The sequence below is a fragment of the Tympanuchus pallidicinctus genome, unplaced genomic scaffold, assembly GCF_026119805.1.
Source record: "Tympanuchus pallidicinctus isolate F22 unplaced genomic scaffold, pur_lepc_1.0 scaffold11, whole genome shotgun sequence".
Lineage (NCBI taxonomy): Eukaryota > Metazoa > Chordata > Aves > Galliformes > Phasianidae > Tympanuchus > Tympanuchus pallidicinctus.
In genome coordinates this window covers 12,256,301-12,266,334 of record NW_026294627.1, presented here as the reverse complement: position 1 = coordinate 12,266,334, position 10,034 = coordinate 12,256,301, and the positions used below count along the sequence as shown (strand labels likewise).

At 39.9% G+C, this 10,034-nt stretch overlaps 1 non-coding gene across 1 annotated transcript; it reads left to right on the top strand.

Annotated features, from left to right (window-relative positions):
- The first annotated feature begins 879 nt into the window (after window positions 1-879).
- Window positions 880-952, top strand: TRNAK-CUU (transfer RNA lysine (anticodon CUU)). Its single transcript has one exon. It is a non-coding gene; the product is annotated as a tRNA-Lys (tRNA).
- Window positions 953-10,034: the final 9,082 nt, after the last annotated feature.

Sequence of the window (10,034 nt, the reverse complement as noted above, 5' to 3'; positions counted from 1 at the left end):
ATATGTTTAGTTACCTAAATGAGTTAACTCCACAGCATTTCTTATTATAGAGGGTAGATTTGCACTGAACAACCTAGCATTTGCTTGACTAAGAGAAAAGTAGGTATACTTTGAAACACAGACAAATGAAATTAGTTTTAAATATCCAAAATTCCTGCTGAAGGCACTGAAGTAAAAACAGAAAAAAAAAAAAAAAAGCTCAACATTTTAGTATTACTTAAAGTAGCAAGGAAATGTCATCTTTGTATGCTAAACATACAGGTTTAATTCTGTGGTGATATTTAGCATGACTGGTTCAGAGAGCCAAGACTCGTATTCTTCCTGTCTGCTTCCATTTGAATCACTTCTAACCCCAGGTCTCTCTTAAAAGGAGGAATGCACTTGATTCTTTAACAGTTAACTTTCATAAAAGGGCTTTGAAATCCTAGAAATGATACAAAAAGTGTTATACATGTTTATATACAGGAACGTAGAGATCAGATACTGCCACTTATAACTGTTCCACATATTTTTTCTAGCACAGGTGATTGAGGTCCTGACAAGGGGAGGTGCTCTGAAACTCACACAGACAAGGACTGGACATCTGAAGGCTGGGAGCATTCTTGTCTGTGGGACCATAAATGGTAGAGTCCAGGCCATGAGCTGGGAACCAAAGAAATAACAGCATCATAGCTGTGGACTTCAGGAGAGCAGACTGGCTTGTTTGCAGATCTGCTTGGAGGAATTGTGTGGCTTACGGCCTCAGGGAGAAGAGGAAGAACTGGTTTATATTCAAGGATCACCTCCTCCACACCCAAGAATGGTTAATTTGGATATGCAGAAAGTGGTGCAAAGGTACTCAGTTAAGCTCTAACATCAATAGGAAATGTATAATTAGCAGCCCAGCTAGCTCAGTCGGTAGAGCATGAGACTCTTAATCTCAGGGTCGTGGGTTCGAGCCCCACGTTGGGCGCTTCAATTTGCCTGGGAAAATCCGGGAACAGATCATGCTGGATGACATGTCTGATCACATGAGGAATGGGCATGTGATCTGAGACAGCCAAGAATGGCTTCAGCAGGGGAAGGTCATCTTGACCAATCTGGTGGCCTTTTATGATGGAGTGACAGCATTGGTGGACAAGGGAAAGGCAATCAATGTCATTTACTGGACTTGAGTAAGGCCTTTGACATGTTCCCTCACCACATCCTTATCTCCAAACTGGAGGGATGTGGATTTGATGGGTGGACCACTCAATGGATAAGAAACTGGTTGAAAAGCCGTAGACAGAGGGTGGTGATCAATGGCTCTATGTCCAGGTGGAGGCCAGTAATGAGCAGTGTCCCCGAGGGGTCTGTCTTGGGACCGGTGCTCTTTAACATCTTTATCAGTGACATCAGTGACGGAATCGAGTGCACCCTCAGCAAGTTTGCTGATGACACCAAGCTGAGTGGTGCAGTTGACACGGTGGAAGGAAGGGATGCCATTCAGAGGGACCTCAACAGGCTTGAAAGGTGGGACTGGGTGAACCTGATGAGGTTCAACACGGCAAAGTGCAGAGTTTTGCACTTGGGCCAGAGGAATCCCAGGCATCCATACAGACTGGAAGGAGCGGTCCTTGAGAGCAGCCCTGCAGAGAAGGACCTGGGGTCTTGATAGAGGAAAAACTTAGCATGAGCCAGTAACATGCCCTTGCAGCTCGGAAAACAAATGGTATCCTGGGCACCATCAGAAAGGGGTGGCCAGCAGGGACAGGGAGGTGATTGTCCCCTCTACTCTGCTCTTCTGAGGCTCCATCTGGAATACTGCACCCAAGTCTGGAGTCCCCAGTACAAGAAAGACAGGAGCTGTTGGAGAAGGTCCAGGGGAGGTTCACAAAGATGATCAGGGGACTGGAACACTTCTTTTATGGAGACAGGCTGAGGGAGTTGGGCTTGTTCAGCCTGGAGAAAAGAAGGCTGTGGGGTGACCTCATTGCAGCCTTTCAATACTAAAGGGAGCCTACAAACAGGAGGGGAATCAACTCTTTGAAAGGGTTGATAACAGCAGGACAAGGGGAAATGGTTTTAAGTTGAGGGAGGGGAGATTAGGTTGGATGTCAGGGGAAAATTCTTTACAGAGAGAGTGGTGAGGTGCTGGAACAGGCTGCCTAGAGAGGTTGTGGATGTCCCGTCCATCCCTGGAGATGTTTAAGGCCAGATTGGATGGGGCCCTGGGCAGCCTGGTCTAGTATTAAATGGGGAGGTTGGTGGCCCTGCATGTGGCAAGGGATTGGAGATTCATGATTCTTGAGGTCCCTTCCAACCCTGGCCATTCTGTGATTCTGTGATGTATAAAAAGAGCAAACAGAGGTGGGTGACCCAGGAGGAATATAGAAATACTGCACAAGTATGTTTTGGATGGATTGCAAATGTCAAATTTCCTCAGTTCTCCTCAAACTTATTTTTAATTATTTGAGCTCTCACAGGTATGAAGCAAAGTTTCTGCAGATTCTATTCTTGCTTACTACAGGTTAAATCTAATGTAACTTCACTGAAGACTTTCAGTTATGATGCTGTAACACAATATGAACTATGGCCTCTGCACTGCTAAAATCCAGTGGTTCAACTGGAAAAAATTATTGCCAAGCATTCCATGAGAAACATTTCAAAATCAGTGTAGTTTGTAACATAACTGCTGCTTGAAAAATCAAATCCATGTCTCACATACACAGAACAGCCCTGAATAAACTAAAATTTAACTTTTAATGGCAGAAAATGGGTAATAGAAAGGAGCTGATGAAACAGAAAAATTACTGGTAAGTCTAAATACTTATGGAATTCCATAGTTACCATTTGTCTACAAACTCATTCAGTGCTATTTGGACTAGAAAACCTGAAATTTAAATATTTTGATAAAGAAAGCCATTTGTTAGAATTATCAGATCAAGTACTATTTCCTTAGCATTTATCTACTACTATTGCTGTACAGCACAAATCCGATGGCAACTGTTGAGAAATCAGGTAATGCACATGGCATGGTGCAATCACAAAGCATGGAAATAGGAAGGCCTAGGGACTCAGGCTTATACCTGGATACAGAAATCAATAAAATGCATAACACTGACAACAGACATTCATAATGTTTAGGCAATGAGTGTAAGATTTTGTCTTGCTGGCACAGTGACTAAGTTGAAAGATGGTTATCTATATTGGATATACTCTCTATTGCATACACAGTATATGCTAACTATATTTGTGCTTAAAATGGTCTAAACTGTGGCAGATCTGAGAGTCGGGCAACGCAGGTAGCTAACAGCAAGTGCGTCACGGCATGTTTTTGTCTCGCTCTTTGGAGATCTCCATCGGCCTAGCTGACTCCCAGGAGCAGAAGAGCCAGGAGGGGCACTGCAGAAGATGGAGAGAATACCAATCTCTGCTCCCATGACACTATTCTTATAGAAAAAAAAAAAAAAAAAAAAAAAAAAAAGAGCAAGCATCTAGGAAAACAGCTTAACTCCTTCACAGCAGCACCCTGTGGAGGAGGATGGGACTCTGGCATGAAGCAGAAGGAGCAACCTACGCTGCAGATGATGCAACACTGAAGGACAGAGTGAGGGGAACAAATTGAGCAGAGATATGGGGGAAGATACAGCTGCATGCAGGCAAGGTGGGTATATGCATTAATGGAGCTTCTCAGATACAATTTTGGTGCTATTTTAAACACTAGATTACTTACAGAATAACATGAGCATAGAATTCTCCGAGTTGGAAGGGACACATAAGGATCATAGAATCACCAAGGCTGAAAAAGATCTCCATGATCATCCAGTTCAATCATCCAACAGTCACCGATATTTCCCACAAAACCATGTCCCTCAGTACAACATCTAAATTTTCCTTGAACACCTCCAGAGGCAGTGACTCAACCACCTCCCTGGACAGTTTCCACTATGCCTCCTAGAGGATCCCTAAATGCCTTGGACCTTGGAATATGCTGGATGCTGTTGTATTTCTGTTACCACAGGGTATTAGAATTTATATCACTCTTAGTATAATGGAAGCTTGAGAGACTTCAAGCAAATAATTCTGAAAACTCAGGAGATGGCCAAGGTGTTTTCTATCTGCTATCTGAAGCCTTGAGCTGACAAGGCTGCACTTAGAGTCTTTTATACTGATGCTTCTGTAGGTAGCATGTGGTACAAACGAAATTACCCTCAATTAACCCTCTTCAGAGTATATCTTGAGACATTTCACATTGTTCCAAAATTTCCTGAATACACACTGCACATATACTAAATAAAGATGTAGTGCAACACAGAACTTGAATATTTCACAAAGTACACATGAGCTGATGTTTTATTTAGATTCTGCTTGTCACACACAGCAAAAATGCATTTGTTTTATTCAGAGAGATTCTCTGCTAAGCAGGTACATCAGCCAAAACTGGTAATTTAGTTTTATTTTTAATGCAAATCCACTGCTCCCTCTGTCCCTGTTGAAGTATATACAGAGATGTGCGTATGTCTGTGTGGAAGAACTTGTAACTGTGTTTTGCTGTAATCGTGAGCTTTAAAACCCTGCCATCTATATTTTGCTTCTGTGATGTCACTTCAGGGACATTTTATGCTTTCAGTAAACATTGCCTTGAGGTTTTTGGAAATATACTGCTTCTTTAAACCAAGACAGAACAGATGGAAACTTCATTGCTTAAACAAATGGCTACAATTTTCTGCAGGGCAGAAAACAGTATCATGAACTTGACTGAGAGCTTAGGAAGCTTCCAGAAGCCTTTAATCTTTCTTTAGTGGCAAGAGGATTGAATTAAAACTTTTGTTCATGAAACAGTTACAGAAATCCCTTTGTCCCTTCTCTCCCCCCTCCTTTTTTCTCTCTTTTTTTTTTTTTCCTTTTTTTTTTCCAGCTTTGAAGCAAAGCACTGGCATTCCTGATTCCAATGACCTTTTGGATTAAATTGTTATGAGAGAGTTTTTGCATGACAATACATTTTCTTGCTAGCTGTTGAAATTTCAGTGCAGGCACAATAGCCCAGACTATTTCAACAAACTTCACATTACTCAGAAAGTTACCAACACTTGCAATTTTATCTGATGAGAAAGTGCTGCAAAAGATGCTATGATATGGTCTGCTATGCAAGTATTGCAATCTTGTAGCAATTTTCTTCCTTGAGAGAATACATAGAGCTAATTCTTGGCTATCTTAAACCAGGCAGAAGGAGGACTATCATTTTTCCATAATGTACAGTAATGTAAATTGCAACACATCTTCTAAGTCACGGTCTTTACTGATCTCAGCTCAAAACATGCTTGTATCTTTGAGGAAAAGAAAGGGGGAATAATCCTAGTGCTTTTGCAGCTGTTTTAATTTAACTGCACTGATAAAACACATCTAGAATAAGGTCTCTTGGAGGAGTTCCCAGCCATAACAGTTATCTATAAATTAATGGGAGTGATATACTTGCTTGTTTAGCAAAGTATGTACAATAGCTTAGAGCAGATAACAGAAGTCACATCTGCTGAAGGATATTTGCAATATGTATACGCAAAGGTGAGCCATCATCAGGAGTCACTTATTGTTGCAATGCAGTTGTGTTAGTACTGTATATAAGAATAAAGCATTAAGCTTAGCTAGAAAAACAACCTCAATACATTTCTGGGAAGCAACCTTAATGAGACTAACTATGTGTGGCCCAGGGCTTGAACTGTTCTTTCTAGCACTGTATCATTTAACTTCATTTTGACAAACATTCAGCCTTGCATTCATTGCACCCACAAAGCATCCACATGAGGTGTGCACAGGTCATGTTGTCTTGGCACTGCTTCAGCAGCTGTATGTAACTAAAGTACAGCTGAGTTCTTTGCCATTGTGAAATTAAGCCTTAGGAAAAAAAACGTTAATTTTCCTCCATTAATTAGATCTGAAGGTGGGAAGGGGGCATGGCAGCTACATGTGCTCAGATCCTGCCCACTTCCCAGAGCTGACAAAGACAAAGCCTCAGTTCTGCTCATAAAGTAAGATGTGAATGGAGCGTGAAAGTAGAGCATGATGAGTCTTTGGGCAACAGCAAGGCACAAAGGAAAAAAAGAAGAGAATAGCAGAGGGATACCATGGCTGTGCTTAGTGGGGAGTAGAAGTAAAGCGGTCTCAATCTTGTCTAAGTCCAAGGTTCTTTCATTAGTATCTTTGACGAAGCTGGAGGAGGCACTGAAGAAAGGGAAATGGGTAAGTTTTGTTTAAAGGGTGCTTTTTGTATTTGTGAAAGGAAAGATGAGGAAACTTGTTTGGAAACATAATCAGTGTATATGGGAGGCTGATAAACCAACTGCCAATGAGAATTTTACCTCCCAGCACTCATGGACTTAGTAAAAGAAGTCTGAGAAAGATCATGAAATTAGCTAGTGAAAGTACTAAAAAGACAAATATCAGGTGTTGATATTTTGGCTTGAATGGAAATAGTTTTCTTCACAATAGCTGGTAGGATACAGTGTTGGATTTTGGATAAAAACAATATTGATAACACACTGATGCTTTAGTTACTACAGAGCAAGCTTACGTACAGTCAAGGATGTTTCAGCTACTAATGCTGCCCTGCGAGCGAGGAGATGGGGATGCACAAGGAAGGAGAAGAACCAGGACAGCAGACCAAAATTGACCAAAGAGGTGTCCCATATCATGTGGCATCATGCTCAACATTAAAACCGGGGAAAGAAGGAGAACAAGGGAGATTTCAGAGTGATCATTTTTGCCTTCCTAAGAGACTGTTATGTGCAATGAGCCCTGCTTTCCTGGGAATAGCTGAACAACCGCCTGCAGATGGGAAGCAGTAAATGAATTCCTTGTTTTTCTGTGCTTCACACACAGCTTCTGCTTTACCTAGTAAGCTTTCTTTATTTCAATACACACACTTCTACCTTTCTGATTCTCTCCTTTCCATCCAGTGTTAGCAGGTGGGGTTTTGTAAGCAAGTGGCTCTGTGGTACTTATCTGCTTAGCAAGGTTAAAATACAAGTTGCTTATACATACTGCAGTAGTTGTAAGCCAATGAAAGGGCTATATAAACTAATATCAGGGTAGTCAAATATCAATCTACCACTGCAATAGCGTTCTGCATAGATAGGAATAGGACAAGCCTCCTTTACTCAAACAATGAAAAAGGATATTGCAAAAACTGAGTCATAAAATAACTCCTATGAAAAAGCCTGAGAAAGTTGAGTGCCTCAGCCTGGAGAAGAGAAGGCTTCAGGAAAACCTTACAACGGCTACATAATGTCTACAGGAAATATGGGGAGGGACACTTCAGTAGAGTTTGTAGTGACTCAAGAATTAATGGCTGTAAACTAAAAGACAGTAGATTTAGTTAGATATAAGGAAGGAATTTTTCATCTGAGTGTGGTGTGGCACTGAAACAAGTTCCCTGGAGAACCTGCAGTTGTTCCAATCCCAATGCTAAAGGCATGGCTCAGTGGAGCTTTGGGCAATCTGGTCTATTGGACCATGGCAGAGTGGTTGGAACTAGATGTTTTTAATGTCTCTTCCAACCCAAGCCACACTGTCATTCTATGATGAAATAATGTTAGGTTAGATGAACTTTACATATGTAGATGAGACATTATCCAGAAAGAAACTTGAGGAAATATATGATCATGAATACAGATCTGCAAATAAGTCAGTCAATGACTGCACCTAGACAGTGAGCCCAAGTGACTGGTGGACTGATGATATCCACAATGACCAAAAAGTCAATAGGAAAAAGCTGTGCTAAAATCAAATACTTTCAAGTTTAGTCCTTTCTGAGCTTTAGTCTTTAGCTGTTGTTTTAGTCAGTGCTAAGAATAGGGTCTGAGATTTTCAATAGATCTATGCTTATTTACACTGGGTGATTATCTGGCTTATTAAAGCATAGATTGGACAGTGCAGGTCCTGCATGTAAATTCTGTACCACATGGACAATAGTTCAAGCACAAACTAATGTACTAATGTACACACGCAAGTATATGTATATGTATAATACACAGTGCACGTACACACATACAATGAATACTATACATTCTTCAGAAGAGCTGTGCTATACACAGCATCTTCAAAGGGGTCTCCAAACATCTCCTTAAAATGTCCCACATAATTTCTTTTCCTTAAGACCAACTCTATTTTTTTCTTGAGCTCAAGAAGGCATCTCTTCGAATTAGTTTGGATAATGGCTTGCTGGGTATTTCTGAGTATAAAACTTCTCTGTTTTTCCTCGATTTCCCTTCATCTGTAAAAAGAGTACAGTAATATTAACTTTACTTGTAGGACATTTTGAGAACAGGTGAAAAGCATCGTATAAGATGTAGGCTCATCAGTACCAAGTTTTTTGACATATCACAATTGTATTTGCACATAAGAGACATGTCATTGAAGACAAGTTGGTTTCTTACCTTTTTAAAAATATCAAAGTGTAGTATAGCAAAAAGTTTATATGCAAGCTTTGCCAAAGAGTGAAAGAGACTGAGAGAAGTCTTATTCTAGCTCATGTTCTTATTTCTTGAAATGCAGCCAGTCCTCATACTAAGCTACCTGGCTTGCCAAAGCCAAGTCCCACTCACTCAAAGACTCTCCAGTATCTTCAATAGTTGGTGTTCAAGTGAAAACTTCACTTACATCCTGAAATGTTGTCATTTTCCCTTTCTGATCACTGGAAATTCTATTGCCTATGTATGTGCACAAATTCAAGCCAAACAGACATTTTGGGCTTAGACCGTATGATTGAGGTCTTATGGGATAAACATCTATCCCTCCAAAATCTAAACAAACAAACTGCTTTGATGAACAGTCTGCTTGAAATAGCATGCCAGAATGTATAACAGTGGATGATATATTCATTTTCTTTCAGTCTGCTGCCTGCATGAGACAGCTTTGGGAATGGAACCTTCCAAATTTTGTGTGTAGGTGGTAATGAAAGACGGGCTAGAAAAGTAGCAGAAAAAATTATTCTTTCACATTTTTAATTTAATTTAATTTAAATAAGAACTCACATTTCAGATTTAAGGTGTAGTAACATTTCATTATACTGTCTATAAGCTGTGAAACCTACGAAAGTTGTCTCATAAAGAATTTCAAGTTTTATCCAAGATCAAGGAAGTCAATGAAAGGCAAACATTTTTTTTTTTGCCCATTAGCAAAAAAAGCCAGAGCTCTCATACACGTTAGACAAGCTGTTTCAACAACAGAGAGAAAAAAATACCAGAAACTTCATATCCTGTGCAGAGGGTGAAGAAATTAACAACATAAAATCCCCAAACTAGCTCTTCTGCTTATATTAAATAAAAAGTCTTTTTCCTTTTACTTGTCCAAGATCTCATCAATACATGACCTTCAGAGACTGACTAGCAATGGCATAGTCTGTAACATGCAGATGTATCAACTTACATAACACGAGCAGTCTTCTTCACAGCACAAACATCCTCATTACTTCCAAAATCCATTCTCTTGCAGAAACGTGAATTTAGTTTTTACTCCTTAAGATAACAAGAGTATCTGTTCCCATTGCCTCTCAGTAGTATGAGTGTATACTTCATCTTATTCCCTACCACCAGAGCTAACATCGGCAAACGCTTTCTACCTAAAAGCAGCAACAACAGCAATCCCAAGGGCATTTTTTATTGTTCTCTTTGTATTGACAAATTTGTGTTGTTGGGAAGCCTTTATAAAGAAAAGCTAATGGTGCTTTCAATTAAGATAAGAAACCTTCGATTCATTAAGAAATATGAAGGATTAATTTTGGCCCCATCTTCTCTTCCATTATGGCATACAAAATGCTGGAAGCATGATGACTTTTATCCGAAGTGAAGAATGGAGGAAACTTAAGGAATACTCTATAGGACATCTGCCTATTTTGTGTGGGGTAAGGGGAAACTTCTGTTCATCTGATTTCTAAATACTAATGCATATTTTTGTCTTTATGTGCTTAAAAATCATGAATATATTGCTTTTCATTTTATGTTACATTTATAATAATCCCTTGTATTGTCCATCAGCCAGCACAGGGCTCAAGTTCATCAAAAAAGGAAGTAAATAAT